We start from the raw sequence: 14,352 nt of genomic DNA, 5'->3' as shown, positions 1-14,352 counted from the left end.
TACGTAAGCCTATAAGTTTGGGGCAATCCCCCAATGATTTATCTCCCAAACTTAAAAATAAGGGAGGGGGTAATGATATTTATGGGGAGGGGGGGGGGGGGGGGGGGGGGGGGGGGGGGGGGGAAGACTAACCCAGGTTGATTACTTGTAACGATTGGTCATAGGTGTGCACTAGAACTTGGATGAATTTGGAGAAGTTTTTTATCAGGTCACACATCAAATTTTGCATCAAGCCGGTCATAAATAAGGGTTGATTTGGAGTCAAAGATTGAGGTCAAGGATTGATTTACACCAGCTTTGGATGGGTCACAATTGGAGGACGAGTAGCTAGAGTGCAGGTTGATCGGGCATATAGTTTGAAAGTCAAACTAAGACACATTGAGGGTACATGTAGTTATCAACACAAGTGGTTCCTTAGTACGTTGTCAGTAACTATGTACACACTCTTTGACTAGTTTTACTTAGTTAAATCATGTGAGATTTAAATTTTATATCACACTCTTTGACTAGTTTTAATTTTTTAAATCATGTGAGATCTAAATTCTATATGTAAGATAGGGATATGATAGTTTTCTTCATTGATTATCGTGTAAGTGTAGAAAGGGGGGTCATATTCCCTAATATGAGTCGTATATAGGGGTTTTATCAAAGTTGTGCGCTCGCAGATGGCGTCTGGTTTTGTATATAGAGTGAATTCTCCGGGTGTACAATTTGTTCAAGCCTGTGCTTACCAAAAACTTTATTCCAAGCTAGTTAGAAAAAGGACACATCTAAAATCTTCTTGATTTTAGTGTCAGAAATATGAAGGATTTGCTAGTTTTTACACTAAAATGTGTAAAAATTAGACGATTTCCTTCAAAACGAGCTTAAATCCTTGTTGGGATTTTGTAATTTCAATACACTTTAGGTCAATTTTTGTGAGCATTGGTTCAAGCTACATCTTTCAATGTCTTTTTAGAACTTCTTTTCTTTATCCAATCCATCCATTTTACAAATCTAGTCTTGTTTCATCATCAGCAAGTTACTTTCCTACACCACACTTTACGCAAGTTACTTTCATCATTAGCAAGTTACTTTCCTACACCACACTTTACGCACCAAATCTCCCCTTTTGTGCACTACAATCCTAATCATTACTATTGGTGAGATGCATAGATAAAATAAAGTTTAGTCATTGTGAACACTCACTTCAACCCATGCCATGTCTCTCTCTCTCTCTCTCTCTCTCTCTCTCTCTCTCTCTCTCTCTCTCTCTCTCTCGCATGACGTGTGCATGCACACACACACACACACACAATGCCATTTTTTTTAGTTAACCACTTTGCATTGTGTGTGTGCGTGTGCATGCACACATCATGAGAGAGAGAGAGAGAGAGAGAGAGAGAGTCCTATGAAACTGAATGACTCATGCCTATGAATTTTTAAATAACCCGTGAGCCAAATTGTGTTGATCAGTCTTCTTCTATATGGGTATAGGTGGTCAAAAGAAATGTGTGTATGTGTTGATCATTTGTCATAGTTCTAATCAAGTGCCATACCAACAAAGTATTCTTTTTCTTCATTGTGGATTATTTAGGGACAAACACGACTTCTTAGTTAGAATAGAAAAAAAAATCAATGCAAAACACATTAGTATGCTTAATCTACTTTCTTAAATCACCTACAAAAACATTGGGGAAGTCCAAAGTAAGAATGTGTTCACATAAAGTAGAGGTCTAGCCACAATCTCTATCCCACTCCATTGCATTCGTTGACAATAGTTTATACAAACCTGTGCAGGAATGCATGCGCATGGGTGTGTGCACACACATCCATGCTAAGAGTCATTGATAGATGACTATTGTCCTTGTTAAGGTAATTGTACCTATCTGCACTTGCAAAGATTTATTCGGACAATTAGCTAGCTAGAAAGCTACAAATTGAGCTAGTACAATGCACAATTAGAGGAGAGGGTGCAAATATACATACATAAAAGAGGGTGTGCCTTAGTAAAACTGTTATTGACTCCCATCATGCTTCCCTCTTGACGAGAATCTTGCGCTCTCTCATGCAATGTACACACCGCCCTCATCGGGCTAGGTATTTCCCCCTTTCACTAATTTGACATCACATGGTAAGTATCTCAAAACTTCTCATCTTGCCCTTCAGGCTACTGACTGGTTGAGTGGGCATTGCGAGGCCAATCCTTATGTTTGTTTGATCTTAAAGGCATGGCATATTGGTGCACAATTGAAGAAGAGTTGGACTCCTTTGTTCTTCTACCTTCCTCTGTTATAAATATATGTGAGGGGCCCTACTTCCCTCAATTAGACGGGCTTACTGGTTTTGGTTTTACAAATGCTCCATCCCTCACTTAGGCTTGATCTGATGGTATTTTTCTTCCTTCAGCAGCATGAGGCAATGAGTATATATGATCTAAGGGGTGTTACCATGCTGGTCATTGATTGTTGTGGGCTTCAATCTCTAGGAGTTTGTTGATCTGGCTACACCATAACAAGTCATCTATAACATTTTACAACTGTTTCATTTTTATAAAAAAACCAAGCTTGGGTTACTGCTTCTTTGAAAGATTAACAATGATTTAGTTAATTAACTTGATTACATCCGACGCATGACACTGCTTGGGTTACCCGGATTTTTAGCATTCTATGTTTTGGCTGAACCGATTGTACCTCAAGTTGATGAGGTTGTAGTGTAAACTTTTCAGATTTTCCTCCTCACTTAACATCATAGTGCTTGATTTATTGTGTTAACCGATTACACTAATCTCTGATTACACTTTAAGGTTACCTTGACATCTTACTGTAAGAATGGTATGGGTTTTCAACTATTATTAAGGTGCCTTATGGTTAAAGCAAGGTTTAATTTGCTAGGCCCTTATGTCATGTAATTGGTGGGTTGGGTGTTATATCTGACAACCTTGACATCTTACTGTAAGAATGGTATGGGTTTTCAACTATTATTAAGGTGCCTTATGGTTAAAGCAAGGTTTAATTTGCTAGGCCCTTATGTCGTGTAACTGGTGGGTTGGATGTTATATCTGACAAAGAAATACTGATTTGGCTTGCTTCATAAGGGTCGTTTATGGTTTCTTTTTTAAAAATTGGATTAGGTTAAAGTGATGTTCTTCTCTTTGGACTACTATCCTAGGCAAAAAAAATTTCTTCCTTTCCCATTTCACTTGGCTTGAATGAGCTAAATGGCTCACCAGATAGGCCAGCTTTCCTTATGGCTCATGCTTCAGCTCTTGGAGTTTAAGGGAAATTTTGTATAGATGCTTGGAGTGGTGCTAGTGGGTGTACAAGTGTTAATGTTTGCTTTGTACCTTGTAGGGACTACTTCCCCTATCTGTTGAATGTCCACAATCAGTTTGGGGCATTATACTAGTCTAATTGAGTATTACTTGGGGTGTATTGTGGTTTTAGTGAAACTTTAATGAGGATTTCACTAATTCTGTATCAATTCTTCTTTGCCATCTATCTTCTTGCCAGGTTTCCATGAGATCTTTCTTATAACTAGCTTCATTCTTGGCTCTTAGTCTCACTAATGAGTACTATTGTTTTATGGCTTTGAATCTGCTTTGTTGCTATTGGTTGTTTTTGTGCAAAGGTAGTTTCTACTGTGACATTGAGTACATATGATATGTCTCTGGTCTGTTACAAAATTGTGTTGGCATGCATAATACTCTCGAACTCAGCTACTTTTTACTGTGTTTTGTTAATTTACCTCCCCTATTGATGGTTTCCTTGGGGCGTTTTACTAGATGCTTGCTTTGGCATTAAATAAAGACCACATTGCTCGTGCTTTTTGCAAGGATTTGATGGTTTCTTTCATTTCTTGCAGTCATTTTTTACTTATACTCCTACTAGTTTTTGGCTTGGATTAGCAGATACTACTTGCTTTATTTTTGGACGAGGAAAACTTGCTAAACTTTGTTGTTGTAGGGATGCTTTGTTACCACATACTCACTTTGATCCTATGTTCTTTCTCTTACTAGGTATGTTTGGTTGATTCGAAGCCCTCTTTAGTTGACTAGTTTCTAACTATGATTTCTACTAAGGTATTGCTATTGGTTGGGTCTTGAATGACATAATACTGTTGCTCCTTTTTGGGCATGTTGTATTTTACTAGCATGATGGCTAGTTTTAACCCTCTGTAGATGATTGGCTCTTCTAATAAAGTAGATATTGTCTTGTTGTACTGGTTATGATAATCAATCTCTTGCTTCAGTTTGTTGGATGCTTTGATGCTGGGCTACAAGCTGCTTTTGTAAAAAAATAATTCAAGAGAGCTTGAATAAGGCTACTATGACCTTGCTCGCACTAGATGGATACAATATTTTCCCTTATTTGGTTGAATTTTCAATGGTACTTTTTTTGCTTGCTTCATGTATAAGGTTCCTAACTCAAGTTGATGCTGGCTCTTCACACACTATATATTGTTTTCCTCTTTTGTTGGCTTGCAATTATCTTCTCGCATAACGGTTTAGATCAAGCATGCCGAGGCTTGGAGGGATTCCTTTATGGCTTTTTTGGAAATATGGTTTTTGATGGTTCTTGACAACCAAGCTTGTTGGATTTGCATTAGCTGACCCTTATTTGTTTTTGTCTCTACCTCTTGCTGCTAGGTTTTAATATTGTAGGTTACTGACTTTGGAATACTCGCTTTTATTGAGTAGGTTTTGGTTCCACTATTTGAAGGGCTTGACTTTGATCCATACAACATGATTGTAGTTACTATACAAAGCTTCTCTAATCACTTTAAAGTTATACTTATAGGTTTTGGCTTAAATTAGGGATGGTTTGATAGGTTGGAACTCTTTGATACAGTAACTAGTTACTTCAAAAGTTAGATCATATGGGTGCTACTTTGAGAATAAAGTATTTGTCCCATTATTTGAAGGGCTCAACTTTGGTCCATACATTATGTTGTAGTTACAAAACAAAGCATTGCATACAATTTTGGTTAACTAATGGAAGGTTTGACATTTTTTAACAATAAATGGTTACCATGAAAAGCAATTTTCAAGACCATATGGTACAATTCTGCTAGGGTTACTTAAAATGTGGAAAGTACTTGAGATTTGTTAATTACTTTAATATTTAGGACATTAGCTAGTCTAATAATTTTCAAGTTTGACAAGGATAACAATTGATAGGTTCTTTGAAGCCTGACATACATAGCCAAGTCTAACAAATCTATTGTCTTGACTATATGGATGCATGTGAGAATTCTATCTTTACTTAGAAAGGTGTAGCATGCTACAGACCGACTCTGAAGTCCCTTGATGATTCAATCAGGATGACCTCAATAGCTCTACTACTTTTTCATAAAATCATTAGAATGATGCCTCATTCTTACCATGTTGTTCTTAAATGAATCAAAGATTGAGTCATTTCCGTACAAATCTTTGCCCAGTTATCTAAAGCTAGTTGTCTTTTGAACGTTATGTTCTTTTATGTACATGTATCTAGGTTAATACAACACACAGACACACACGCGTGCACATGCACACGCACACGCACAACACACACACACACACGTGCACACACACACACACACACACAGGAACAACATGGCTTTTACGTCTTCGATACTTGATACAATTCTTGAGTCTTCAACAAACATGGACAAGCATACATACATTGCCTCACCCAGAAGAGGTTGGGAATGAAAATTTGATTGGGCAAGGGTCTTTGAAGTCCTCAAGTGGCCATTAAAACTTTGCAAAGCATCGAACCATCACATATATGAAAGCGAGAGATTCAACATGCAGATAGGTGCATCTGTACCTACTTGCACCTGCTTAATACTGTTTGGTTTTTTTCTTAAGCATTGTTTGTATGATGCAATTTTGTACTCTTTTGAGGCATGCAAAGTTACTAGCCTTGTACATAGTAATGTCATAGCAACAACGGAGGTCATTTATTGTTGAAATGGGGTATAACACAGCACAAACTTAGGCTATTGCTTGTCATTCTTGGATCATTATATACTTTAAGAGGATAAGTTGCCCTCTTGTTTAGGTTGTACATCATGGATGGTCACAAAAATGGCTAGACTCATTTATTGATGATTATCTTAATGGAATAAAATATTGGACTTCTACTAGCCAGATTCTGCTCAAAGGGTTTTGACCACAAATTCATGTTTTTTGCTTATTATTCGTTTTTTTTTTTTGTTGAGACATCTTCATCACTTGTGCTCGCTGTCTCTCTTTTACACACACTAATAGACGATTGCCATAGTGGAGTGCCAAATGGGCAAGATTGATATTCAACCTTCTCAATGGATCTATGCATATAGGATACTACTTACAGTCTTCTTGTCAAACATAATGAAGAAGTGTGCGCGTCTGTCGCACGTGGCAATGCAAGGGACTTGCCGATACACTGTGTGCGAGCCACAAATGGCTCCAAGCACGCAACTAGCCTAAACTAGTAAGCTCAAAGATGACGATGGTGTGTCACTCACCTCTCTATGTTTGCTGTCGTGGAGGATTCCTCGCCGCGAAGAAGAGGGAGACACCACTACGCCGTGCTCAACCGCCTCGCCGCCGTCGTGCCGCCATTGCAATGCTCGATCACACATCCACACACCCACTCTCTCTCTCTCTCTCATGCATGCACACACACACACACACACACACAAAGAGATGAAGAAGAAGAAGATGGAGATGGAGCAAGAGCACTCTTCAATTGCACAAATGAGAGAATGCGTGAATTTTAGGTTTAGTTGACTTTTATATGAGCTCATCCCATTCACACTTGGGCACCCATGCTTAGCCAACTAATCCCTTGAATGTTCCAGTTAGAGTGTGCCTCTCATCTGCGATCACTCTTACCCTTTTCCTATTGGATCGACAAGCCCGGTACCTGACTCTACCAAATAAATAATACGACGTCCGTCTTAGGTGATAGGAATGTGCGTGAGGGTTATAATCAAATGCATAAACAATTGTAAAGGTAAAAAATTAAACAAATATGGGGTCGCTAATTTAACGATCGAAAGGCACTAAAAATTGACTATTAATACCGTGGGCAAGCTTCTCAATTTTCTCTGGTCAATTAAGTTGTTTAAACGCGAGAGCAAAGTATTTCATGTCCGAGGACTGACTAGAGGCTATACCTAGAAGACATTGTAGTTAAGCTACGATAAAAGGAATTGCTCATGAAATCATCGCCTGAATTATTTCCTTTTCTTTGAACCCCCAAAGTCTTTTCACAATGATTCCATTTTGATGTGTGTGCTTATTTTGTATGCCTTGGGTTTTTTGCTTTTCAAGGAAAAGTGCCCACACTAGGAACCTCTAGGGCTCTAGTACCATAGGCGATACATGTGAGTGAAGTACCAAATCAAGCTGAGATTTCTCTTCCAGCTTAAGATTTTACATTGTGGCACTTTGATTTTTTTGGTTTGTTTGTTCGTTTCCAGCATTTTAATTTTGTAACTTTGGCGGGTCATATAACACTATTACCCTTCCGAGGCTCATCACATTAGTAAACTCCCTTTTATAATACTTAAGCTAAAGGTCGATAGGGAATAAGCCCACTAGAAAGCCCTAGTACATTTCACACAATGCTGCTTAAATCGGATTAAGAACCTAAGTAACCATTGATTATTAGGAATGCATTCCCCATGGTATTAAGAGAAGATCTCTAACGCCTAGCTTGGTCAAACTAGCTTAGTTGGACTGCTTAATTTTAAACCTAGACAAGTGATTATGACAAAAATTACATTGAATTTAATGTTTGATACTAAGCAAATGCGCTGAATATTATGCTACCAATCACAATTAAAGCAGACAAACGTGGATAAGGGGCAATGCTAATGGACAAGAAACACCTATTTGTGTTGATGGTCACGCTTGATTTGAAGTGTGAACGAGAGGAAGATTCCATGAAGGTCCAAATCCTAACAACAACAACACGTTCCTGTACACACTAGGAAACACAAAGAATACCTCTAGGAGGCACAACAGTGGAAAAAGGTACCAACACTAAAAACATAAGGAACCCTAACCTAATTATTTGTACTCCCCTTAGAGAGTCAAGGGAATAGGATATTGTAGAGATTGGGGGGAAATCCTAAGGCTAAGCCCCTATCCTCGTCGTCGAGAAAAACAAAGTCATTATGGTGCCATCCATATAATCATGTAAACCTTCTTCATCATCAGAGGCACCAATGCTTACTAAGAAGGTCATTAGACGCCTATAGTCATCTTGGTCAAAAGATAGGCTTGTGCAACAGGAGATACACTCTCTACTAAGTATGGTCAATCGTGGTCAAGAGACGTATCAGCCATTCTAGCTCCTCGAAATTCCTCTCACATGCTAGCATACCTACCAAATCCCATTCACAGGCAAGCACCGGAAAGACCATGTGAAACATTTGTGAAAAGTAACGAGGTACCTAAGGTAGGAGTGGATGACTCTAGCGTACTAGCCATATCTGTACACGCAAATAGATGATGGTTAGAGTGCAAATATTACAAGGGTTGTGTTCTTCTGCATAATGTGTTTTTATGATGTTGTGTTATGGATGTTGCTCTTTTAATTTTTTATCTTGTTTTTGTGAGTATAAGGCTTTATATATATATTCCCTAAGATTGGAGATTGAGAGGTCAGGGAGGAAGGTTGAGAGGGAAGCAAGTGAATGATGGATGTCAGCAAACACTCCCCCCTTCCTTGGGTAGATCATACCTTTTGGAATGATGTCGTCACCTTTTGAAACCAATTGTTCCAAGTTGTTATGGGTAAAGGCTTTAACCAATAGTTTTCAATCGCCCTATGCGTTTCATCTAGTTGCAAGGGTGGTATTAAATTAATCTCCCATGATCTTATTTGCAACATTGTTGTAGGTGGTGAACTTACAATGGGAGGTGCAAACTCTTCCTTGTTTGTATGGATATGTACAATGGTGGGTGGAGGTTGTGTCAAAGATTCTATTCCCGTATAGGAACTACATGAAGAGCAAGAAGCTTCATTTGATTTCCCCGTTCCTGAGCTAGGTGGAATAAATCGTTTTTTCTTCGGTATGCAAACTAGCTCTGGAGCGGGTGTGTAGCATTCCGTGATTTTTTTCTTTCCGCGATCTTCAATTTGTTTTGGAGCCACAGGATTGAGCTCACATGGGCCCGGTGACAAGTAAGAGCACAATTTACGTTTTGGCACCCAGATTTGATCATTTCCTTTATAGTTGCCTTGGGCTCATTTCTTGGGGTGAATGGGACGTCTCTTACCAGGCTCCTGTCTTTTAGCACTAGCTATGGTCGCTAAAGAAGCTTAGGGATCCCATTGTATGTTTTCTTTGTTATATTGGGATGGGTCTTGTGTGCCTCAAGCTTTATTTCAACTACATCGGTTGAAGCTCTAGAGAGTTGGGTTATGGGGACATATGATTCAACCTCTTGGACATGCAATGATTTGGGTTTTATTTCCTTAAGAGGCAATATCTCAGGGACTGTGGCTTGAGTGGCCGGGCTAAGAGTTGGTTTCTGCATTGTGACACCCCTTGTCCCCCAATCAATAGTGCATTGCTATCATCCACGTTTGTCCTAGATTTATATCACCCTCCATAGTTCCAGCATACATGACCAAAAAGTCTTGAGCTACCACCCCATTGTCAAAACTGACAGAAGTGTGCCAGATTCCAAAAATCGCAGTTTTTTTCTTGTTGACATCCTTGACCTGGATAATACTCTCAGATAGAGGTGGCTTTCCTAACTGACACCAACCTCCATATGACAATAGGTTATACTTAGCACCCGTGTCCAATAAGGCGTTATATAGCACTTTTCCATAGGCATTGTTTAGCTCAATAGGGTATCGTAGAGGTGTGTCAGAGTCCAACCAATCCTTGTCGGTTTCAATGTGGAATGCGTGTGTAACCCCAAGGTTAGCCTCTCGTTTTTGTCTTATGCGTTGTTGTCGCTCCTTAGCCTCAGCTTGAGCTTGTATCTTCTTCAATTCTGTTTGTGTCTTGGCTGTCTTTTTTGTATGGATGGCATGTAGCTCCTCTTGGCTTAAAGGATCATAGTATCTTTTAAATTTTCTCCCATTGAGGACTCCAATGGTTTCAACTCCATCAAGAGTCTCCACACGAATGGTTCCTTGTGGGGTGATCTCACATACTCTATATGGTCCTTTTCCCGCATATTTCAACTTTTTCTTTTCGTTACACACTCCATACATAAGGACTTTATCACCAACATTGATATCTTTGTTCTTTAGATGATGGTCAAACCATTTCTTCCTCCTATCTTTCTTCACAAGTGCATTTTGCACAGCTAATTGCCTCTCTTCATCTAGCCTTTCAAGGATATATAATCACTCAACTAAGGGGTTACCATCCCAGCCTTCTTGAGAAGCTACTCAAAGACTAGGAACGACAAACTCCCATGGCATAACCGCTTCTTGGCCATATACCATCTTAAACAGTGTGCAGTTAATGGCAACTTTATATGCAATACGATAAGCGCGCCCAGAGAGATGATGTAAGCTTTAAACCCCAATCTGCGCGATGAGCTTCCACCGTTTTGGTCAAGATAGAGATTAAGGTCTTGTTGGTGCTCTCAGCTTGTCCATTTGCTTGTGGATAATAAGGTGTGGACTTATGGTGAGCTATCATAAAGTTGGTAGTGAGTTCTTTTATTACTCCATTTATAAAATGAGTACCATTGTCACTCACAATCTCAAAGGGACAACCAAATCTTGTAATAATTTTCTCAAAGAGAAACTTGGTAGTTGACCTCGCATCGGCCTTACGTGTCACCCTGGCTTCCGCCCACTTTGTCACATAGTCAGTGGCAACGATAATATATCGAGATTGAGTGCTACGAACTGCCGCACTAATTGGGCCTACAAAGTCCAAACCCCATTTTTCAAATGGTTGAGTCACTTTAACAGGATGTAAGGGCATCTTATCCTTTCATTGTGTGATCTTGTAACGTTGGCATTCATCACATCCTTTTGCAAAAAGTGATGCATCCTTGAATAAGGTAGGCCACCAATAGCCTGATTGCAACACCTTTCTAGCTATTAGTTCCCCTGAGAAATGTCCTCCGGCTATACCCATGTGGGCTTCTTGCAGTATGTATAAATACTCATCCTCACGGGCACAACGTTTAAGAATATCATCCTTCCCTAGCTTGTAGAGAGTTCCTGCAATGAGAAAGTAAGTTTCACATTCTTTTAACAGTTTTCGAGCTATGTCCTTACTAAGCTCTTTGAGTGGAAAACCATTAACTACAAAGTTCACAATCTTCTCACTCCATTCGGGTATGGTTTCGACTAGGAATAGAGAAGTATCGGGCAACTCATCATCGACTCCAGCAGGGGCTTCACCATTGGGTATGCGAGACAAATGATCCGCCATGACATGTCTTTTACTAGGTCTTACCACAACGGTAAAATCAAACTCAAGGAGAATTAACAACCATCGTGTTAATTCTTCCCATGGAACAAGGTTTATTTACTAGATACAACAAGGCTTGATGATCAACATAGAAAACAAACTTGTTGGCCAGAAGGTAGTAGGAAAATTTCTTCACTGCATAAATCATACCTAAACCTTCTCGCTCTGTAGTGGTGTAGTTTCTCTCGGCATCATTCAATTGACGACTTGCAAAGCTAATGGGGTAGTGCAGTTTATGTTTTTTCTGGTTGAGCTAGAACACACCCAATAGCAAAGTTCGATGCATCAATATGCACATGGAAAATTACATTCCAATCGGGCACTCGTAGAATAGGAGCGCTAGTCAAGGTCTTTTTCAATGACTCATAAGCATGGTCAAACTCCGCTGTCCATTGGAACTCAATAAGAAGCTTGTGCAAAGGATGAGCTATCTCGGCAAAGTTTAAAATAAACCGGCGGTAATAACCAACATGGCCCATGAACCTTTGAACTCCTATATAGTGTGTAGGTGGTGGAAATTCAGCAATGGCTTTAATTTTGCTATCATCTGTGGAAATCCCATTTTTGGATACTATATGTCCTAAAATGACTCCATGTTTAACCCAAAATTGACATTTGAAAGGGTTTAAGGAGATGCGGTACAATCTGCACTTCTCAAACACTTTTCGTAAGCATGATAGATGTTCTTTCCAAGAGGAATAAACACAAAGGTCATCTAAGAAAGCTTCACAAAACTCCCTCAAATATTATCTAAAAGCAGTGTTTATTAATCTTTGAAAGGTAGCAGGGACATTGGTTAAGCCAAAAGCCATAACACAAAATGCGAACACTCCAAATTCGGTTATAAAGGTTCTTTTAGCTTGGTCCTCCAGCGCAACTGTGATTTGATTGTAGCCAGAGTACCCATCTAAAAATCTATAAGCTTCCTTCCCTAAAACTCTTTCAAGAACATGTTCTGAATATGGCAAGGGGTAATGGTCCCTCCTAGTGGTGGCATTGACCTTCTTGAGATCCACACACACTCTAAGTTTCCCATTGTTTTTTGGCACAATCACTATTGGAGACACCCATTCTGAGTGCTCAATAGGGTATATGAATCCGCATTTCACAAGCTTTTCAATCTCTTCTTGAACGATTTTCACATATTTAGGATTCATTGGGTAGAGTCGTTGCTGAACTGGTTTAGCCATGCTATTCATGGGGATTGTGTGTTGCACCACGGAAGGTGGAACACCTTTCATATCATGATATGTCCAAGCAAATATATCCTTGAATTCCTTGAGAAGTTCTTTAAGTACACACTCCTCAGTCTCTGTCAGATCTTGGGAAATGAAAACAGGTTTGGACTCTTCTCCTGGGTCTGCTAACTCTATTTCCTTAACTATCGCTGGACCATCATAGACTCCATCACTTCCATCAATAGGTATTCTTTGAGCCTTTGTATACACAACCTTACGTTCCTTTGTGGTGTAGGATTTGAAATGTTCAGGTGCAGGGTGTAAGTCTGTGGGGTCATGTTGTTCTGTGGACTCTGATTTCACTTCCGATTCCTTTTGTTGTTGAGCTAACTCTCGATTTTGTCATCTCCTTACGGTATGGCTCAACTTTGGCTTCTCTATAGCCTCTAGTTATGTGACGTCAATGGGTTGTGGACTACACCACATAATGCTTTGAAAGTATTCACCCCAGTTATCTACCAATTTTTGATGAGCATCACATGCCCCTATATAATTAAGCCATTCTGTGGTAGATTTCTTTTCATTTATTGTAGCACGAGAGGATGAGAGAGAGACCTCTTAAAGCCATAAATATTGTATTTGAACAATTTTGCTTCGTTTTATAATATATATTGTATTCACGTGGCTTTTTGTCCATTCCTGTCTATATGCGTCATTGTATTTAATCGTCATTGCGTCCACTCCAGGTACGTATGCTTCAGGTATGTTCTCACAAGCAGGAATGACGAGCACTGCGCTCCGCAATCGCGAAGGAAGTGATCTATCTCTGCTCATAGATGCTGCTCGTTCCACCGCTAGATCTAGTTGATTGGGTGAAAGAGACGCTAAGAAGAACTACTACTGCTTCTTAGTGTCTCTTTCACCCAATCAACTAGATCTAGTGGTGGGGCGAGCAACATCTATGAGCAGAGGCGGATCACCTTCGCGATTGCAGCTTCAATCTCCATCGCACCCGGAGCGCAGTGCTTTTACAAATTCACAAGAACTTCAACAAAATTCACATTTGCTCAATATTGTCTCTTCTTATATCTCTTACTCTTCTTGTCTAATTTTTTAATACAGCCGATTTCTAGTGAAGAGTCACTAGATGAATCACTACTTGTGTCTTCTGCTCCCTGGGATAGATTGTCATCTAGGATACCACTGGGTGCTGAATGGTTTGTCCCCACATTTGCACTAAGATTTAACTGAGATTCTTCGTCCTCAGAGTCAATTTCAATTGATGATTCTGACCCCAAATCGTGTGGGCTATAGTCTTGTTAGGCGCTACTAGTTCCAATGCCAATCAAACCTTCATCTTGTAGGTCATCAGAAGCTATATGCATTGCTTCTAGCATATTTAAGGGTACAAGTGGTGGCATTTCATCCCCCTCAGGTGTTACCTAGGTCGTTCCCCTAGCTCCCCAAGTGTCTATGGTTGCTGCTAGGTGGACCCAATCCACATTGTCTGACTCAGTCATCCCAGGTAGTACATCCATATAAGGAGAATCTTCCCCAACATCAGTGTTCGCTTTACACATGTAACAATACTGCAATGGGGCCGAGTGAACTGTGGTGTCAGATCTATGATCAATTATAAACCTGTTTCCTAGGGGATGTGCTCAACCATTTACAAGATCCACTTGAATGACATAATCTTGGAACTGCAGGTAGACATGGTTTTTAGACCAGTCATGCACCATTTTTGCTTCCCTCATGA

The sequence above is a fragment of the Adiantum capillus-veneris genome, chromosome 3 (assembly GCF_014529385.1).
Source record: "Adiantum capillus-veneris isolate H3 chromosome 3, ASM1452938v2, whole genome shotgun sequence".
Classification (NCBI taxonomy): domain Eukaryota; kingdom Viridiplantae; phylum Streptophyta; class Polypodiopsida; order Polypodiales; family Pteridaceae; genus Adiantum; species Adiantum capillus-veneris.
This window is presented reverse-complemented; position numbering follows the sequence as displayed.